At 27.1% G+C, this 6,000-nt stretch overlaps 1 protein-coding gene across 2 annotated transcripts in view; it reads left to right on the top strand.

The window, feature by feature from the left end:
• The window catches only part of LOC100199809 (eukaryotic peptide chain release factor GTP-binding subunit ERF3A), a 45,128-nt gene that overhangs the window by 948 nt on the left and 38,180 nt on the right, over positions 1–6,000 (top strand). The gene's annotated exons all lie outside the window — the stretch shown is intronic.

Here is a 6,000-nt window from a genome sequence, read left to right as displayed (position 1 = left end):
ATATATATATATATATATATATATATATATATATATTGTTAATTACCTCCCCAAGGCCCAGACAGCCACTACAGATGAGGAGACTACTTAATTGTGGTTATAACCCTCTCTCAACTCTAAAACTCCGAAATACGAAGGTTACTGTGTGTGAGAAACAAGTTGAGTACTACCAGGGATGTGGTGGGGATCAAGCTCGGAACCTCTCGCTTATGAAGCAATCGCTCTACCATTACACCACTACCGCATATATATATATACTTTTTTAATATATACATTTTTCATTAATTATGATCTTATTTAAGAAAAAGCAGATTTTTTTTTTGTAAAATAGTTTCATTAAAAAACTTAGCAATCAAGAAGTTGTTAAGGGCATTTTTTTACTGGTATTTTTGTTCTTGTGCTCTAATTGTTTAATAAATTTTAATTCAAAAAATTGTAATTTCCCTCATACTTAACAAAAAGTTATTTTGAATGCAAAAAAGGTTTATTGCTTTATCTGATACACACTTAACATGCATAAATCTCAAATTGAAAATTAAAATGAAATGCTACAGAAAAGATATTCTTTCAAAATAAATATAACCTTGAAAAAAATTTTTTTATCAAGGTTTTTCATTAAAAAAAGGGATAGTTAGATTAATTTATGTAAATAATCTAAAAACTTTAATCTACAATAAATTATTTATAAATCGTATTTAAAAATATTTTTACTTTCCTAGATTTATTTAAAGACTTTTATTTTTTTCTTAAAACTTTTAAATGACTATACTGGTTTTTTTTCATATGGACTTCATATGTTAATGATATATTTAAAAAAGATTTTACTTGAATGGAAACTTATATAATCAGAATCCATTTCAAAGAGTATCTTAGTGTGTTATATATATATATATATATATATATATATATATATATATATATATATATATATATATATATATATATATATATATATATATATATATATATATAAATATATATATATATATATATATATATATATACACATATATATATATATATATATATATATATATATATATATATATATACATACATGTATATACACAACAACAACACAACAACAACAGCAACAAGCCATTTATTGTCTGTAAATCATTTTTACAGTAGTTTTGATAATGATAATAACAATAATAGTAGTAATAATAATAATAATAGTAATATATTATAATAATATCAGATAAAAAAAAGTTAATACATATTATAGTAATAGTAATAATAAGTATGTTTACAATAATTGCAATGAAAAAATAATAATAACTAATATTATAATGGTAGTTATGAGCATAAATTTATTTATAATAATAAGTTAATGATTTATTAAGATGCAGGGTGTTAGCCAGCCTGATGGCACCGCGTATAATGCGGTATTCCCGATTGGTTTGAAATTCCCAAAGTTTCTTAAGATCGTGGTAAAAAAAACATTAAATCAGTCTCAGATTTAAAGTGTCGTGCTAGACTTATAAAAAACGCAATTCGTAAGCATGACAAGGAAATGAATTAGGTTAATGAATTAAGAATTAAAATCGATTTTTTTTTAATGTGAAAAAACATGTCTTCATTAACAAGCAAGATCATTCAAAAGTTGAATCAAACTTCTTTTTTTAATTTTTTAAAAATTTTATTATTTAGGTGCCCCAAGAAGACCTAAAAATAAAAATTATACCTCAAATTTAATAAAATAGAACTGCGTCTATACAAATTTCGCACTCAAATAAATCAAATAACTAAATTTTTTTATATAAAGAAATTATAAAAACAATGATATCAATTATCTTTTAATTATCAATTAACAAACAATGGTATAAATATATCACATACAGAAATTTCTTAATAAAACGTTTAATTAAGTCTCTATAATGAAAAATCTGATAAAAATTGTGTGCGGCTGAGAAAATTTCGTTCACTGTATATATATATCAAACACAAGTTTGCTTGACATGTCTGATAAAAATTAAAGAAGTGTGATTGAACGCCATTCCTGACGACGCATAAAATGTTTTGTTTTTACAACTTGAACATGCAATTTGTAAGATAAGTTATCTAACAAAAAGAAAATCTTAAAGAAAAAGAAAAAATCGAGAAAAAGAAAAAAATCGAGAAAAAGAAAAACTCGAGAAACTAAAATTTGAAAAGGGAAATATTTATATTACATTTTTTAAAAATTACTATACTATGCGAAATTCTTTGTAAGTTAATAAGTACATAAATTATTACGTAAATATATTAAATGCATAAATTATGTAATTATTAAATACATAATTAAATATATAATAAAAATTATATAATAAAAATACAAAATTATTAAATACATAAATTATGAGGGCTGTTCCAGAACTACCTAGCCTAACAAAGAAAACACAAAAATTTTGTAAAAACAAGATGCTTGAACCTGTGTATTGTCTTGATAAAACAACACTTTCTTCTTCGCCAAATGCGGAAATTTTTCCTTGATTTCTTCACTCATATGCTGCAATAATTTTGCATAATATGCGTTGTTGGTGGTTTTTTGCTTTTTGAAGATAATCAATGAAAATTATCCACGCGCATTCCAAAAAACTTATGCCATAACTTTTCCAGCAGATGAAGTTATTTTTGCCTTCTTTGGACTACTCTTTTGTTTCCGGAGTGAAATGATGGACCCATGTTTCAGACATAGTTATAAATCAACACAAAAATTTGGCTTTATTTTTGTGAAAAATTGCCAAACAATTCATTGAAACATCCTCACAACATTGTTTTTAATCAATTGTAAGTAAACACTGCACAGTGGGCCAGAATGCACTTTTACTGGACAAAATTCATAACTAATTTAATATTAGAGCTATATTCACTAAAATTAATATGAGTACTAATATGATGTCTACGCTTTTTATGAAGGTAATATTTTTTTATTTCGTTGCTATGGATACCTTTATTTTGCTTAGCAACAACCTACTTTTGTTATCTGCAGATATTTTATAAGTGCTATATTTACTAAATTTGGCATGAGTACCAATATGAGATCACACTTCTTACAAAAGTGATAATTTTTTAAATTTAGTTGTTATGGATACTTATATTGCTTAGTTACCGGATACTTTCCTTAGTTACAAAGTGGTAAATTGATATTTGAATATCTTATCGGATTTTTGACCCACCTATATTGAATAAAAATTGAGTATTTAGGTAAATAATGTTTTAGGAACAATAAAAGCAAAAAATAGTGCAAGAAAACGTTATCAATTTTAAATTACATCAAAAAATTATAAAACAATAATATCGTTTGAAGATTGTTTAAGTAATTGTAAAACATCTGAAGGAAATGCTTTATGATTTGTTTGGTGTGATGTTGATTTACGCAATGATGAAATAACAGGATCACTGGAAACTAGGAGTCTATTGATAAGATCAGTATTTGTTGCTTTTCTGGATGTTTTTCGGCTGAAATTTTCGCGATAAGATTCAAAGTCTTTATTTCTAGCCTCTTGAGCTTCCTCTGACATAAGTCCGATGGGTAATGTAAGGCTTTTAATTATGTCATGTCCATGTATCAATACTTTGTGAACTGATTGAGCCATGTAATACCATGGATAAAGGGACACATATAGTCTAAAAGTGTCAAAACAATAATCCTTGAACTTTAAGCAGTCTATTTCATATCCTGAAGAGAGCGTTACCAAGATAATGTAAAATCTGAATATAAGGTTTTGGTCAATACCCAGAATTTCAGCTGTTTGTTCATATGCTGCAAAAGCACGCCTTGAGGTATTGCCATCATTACTTGTTCCAGAACCACCACTTTTAGGGAAATCAACAACAAGTCCCATTTTGTTCATAAAATCAGTCTGAATCTTTTGTTTAGCTACAGATGCCTTTTCTTTGTGTTCTTTAGATCTTGCTTGCCACTTTCTTGTGTCTTTTTTATATGCAATGTGCAATAACATCTCAAAAAATAGAATCCATGCATGAAGACTGGAAAGACCATATTTGAACTCTCTGTTAGTATAATCTATATTAAGGATATCAAGACTATTCATATTTTTTGGAGAGACACCACACACTGAACAACATTGGTATGAGTTATTTTTTTCAGATAATATTGTTTGAACCTTCCCATCAATCATTGTAAGTTCAATAATACAATTCACTTCAATAGAAGATCCGCAAACCTCTAATAAAATCATACCCAAGCTTTCTATCTCACTTTTAATGTACTGATCTTCTTCAATCACAGATTCCTTGGACTCCATTTTGTATGCAAATCTTATGGGTCTACAATAGGCTGTGGAGGACGACTTTTGATTTCTCCAAATAGGCACCTTTTCGTTGCTGTTGTTAAATCCAGTCAAATCCAATGGGACAAGACAAGTAATAAATAATGATTCTTCACGCTTTAAATCTCTGTTAATGTTGGGTTCTGATAAAACTTGTTTATAAATGCTTTGGCCAGTAGCACCATCAAAACCAGCCTTACACGTTAGTGTCATTGTTTTTATTTCTTTGTTGTTCAATATCAAGTGCCTTAGCACAGATTCCTGAACTGCACAGATTCTTTGCAAAGTATGAGTCATTAAATCTTTTAAAGGAACTGAAGCTGAATAGTCCTCCACTGTTATGTTTGCAGGATAACATTTCAATTTTGCATCTCTGACATCATTGTAAGCGGGGTAGATGTTATATTCTTTCTCCAAGACTCCGCTTCTAATCAATTGATAGGAAGCTTTTGTCAGACTTGCATCAATTATTAATGGCAGTGCTTCGTCTGCTGAATATTTAGTTGCTTTATCTGTATTTGATATATTTAAAACATTCTTGGCAGCAATAACAACAGATTCATCTCTAAATTTTTTATTAGCAGCAAAAAATAATTCATTGGATGAATGAGATTCAATTAAACAAGATACACGCCATTTTTTAGTTTTATTAGAACTATTATCAAATGCAACTGGTTTTCGACCACGTCTACTTGCAGTTGGTTCATTGTCTTTTTTTCTGACAATTAAATATTCATTAAGCCAGTTCACAAACTTCTTTTCAAAATTTTTCACAGTATAGTATGCAGATTTCCACTTTTTTTTATACAAGTAAACAAATCGTTGAACAGCATGTCTAAAATCAATGTCTTTAAAATCAGCAAATTTTGGCTGAATAAATTTTAATATATCTTCAGTAATATTTTGTTTTGAAATACTAAGATTGTTTTTTTGGAGAAAATTATGAATGTCTAAGTTTAACAAAACCATATCTAAATAATTATTGTAACAAGTATTTTGTATTTAAAAGTAAAATGATATAATATATATGCCGCCTGGACTACTAATACTTGTTAGTAATTAAGTTACTACAAGTGTTAGTAATTAAAATTAAAAGTAATTAAATTACTGTCAGTGTTAGTAATTAAATTACTAACAACTACCGAAAATATGTTGTTGCTATGTTATGCAAAGTAAGGTATCCATAGTAACCAAAAAAAGTTAACCTCATAAGAATTCTGAATCTCATTTTAATACATACCCCAATAATGTGTATTTAGCGCAAGTAAAATACTGTTAAAACAACGTTAATGTAAAAATGAGTTGTTGCTATGCAAAATTTAGTACCATAGCAACCAAGTTAAAACATACATAAAATCTGAACGAGGATTTAAGGGGACGAGCAATCAATTAAAACTCGATTGAAGCATCATATAGCTCAAATAAATATAAGACAACACATGGCAAATTGTGGTAATTATTAGTTATTGTGCGGCAAAAAATAAGTTTCTTAAGAAATTTTTTTTTTTAATCTGTGATTTTCAAAGTATAACTGAGATAACATGCTATGACAAATTTATTTCACACATTGGTTTTTCTTATCTCTAAATACTCTAGAATAACATGTACTAATTTTTTGTTTCAAAAACGTAGATGTAATTGAAATATAACACAACGTTGATGTCACCGTTAATTACTTATTTATAATTTTTATTTTTTTTTATTTTATCTCAATATTCAAATG

This window comes from Hydra vulgaris, chromosome 08 (assembly GCF_038396675.1).
Source record: "Hydra vulgaris chromosome 08, alternate assembly HydraT2T_AEP".
NCBI classification, from domain to species: domain Eukaryota; kingdom Metazoa; phylum Cnidaria; class Hydrozoa; order Anthoathecata; family Hydridae; genus Hydra; species Hydra vulgaris.
The sequence above is the reverse complement of the archived record's forward strand: the minus strand, read 5'-3'. Positions and strand labels throughout refer to the sequence as shown.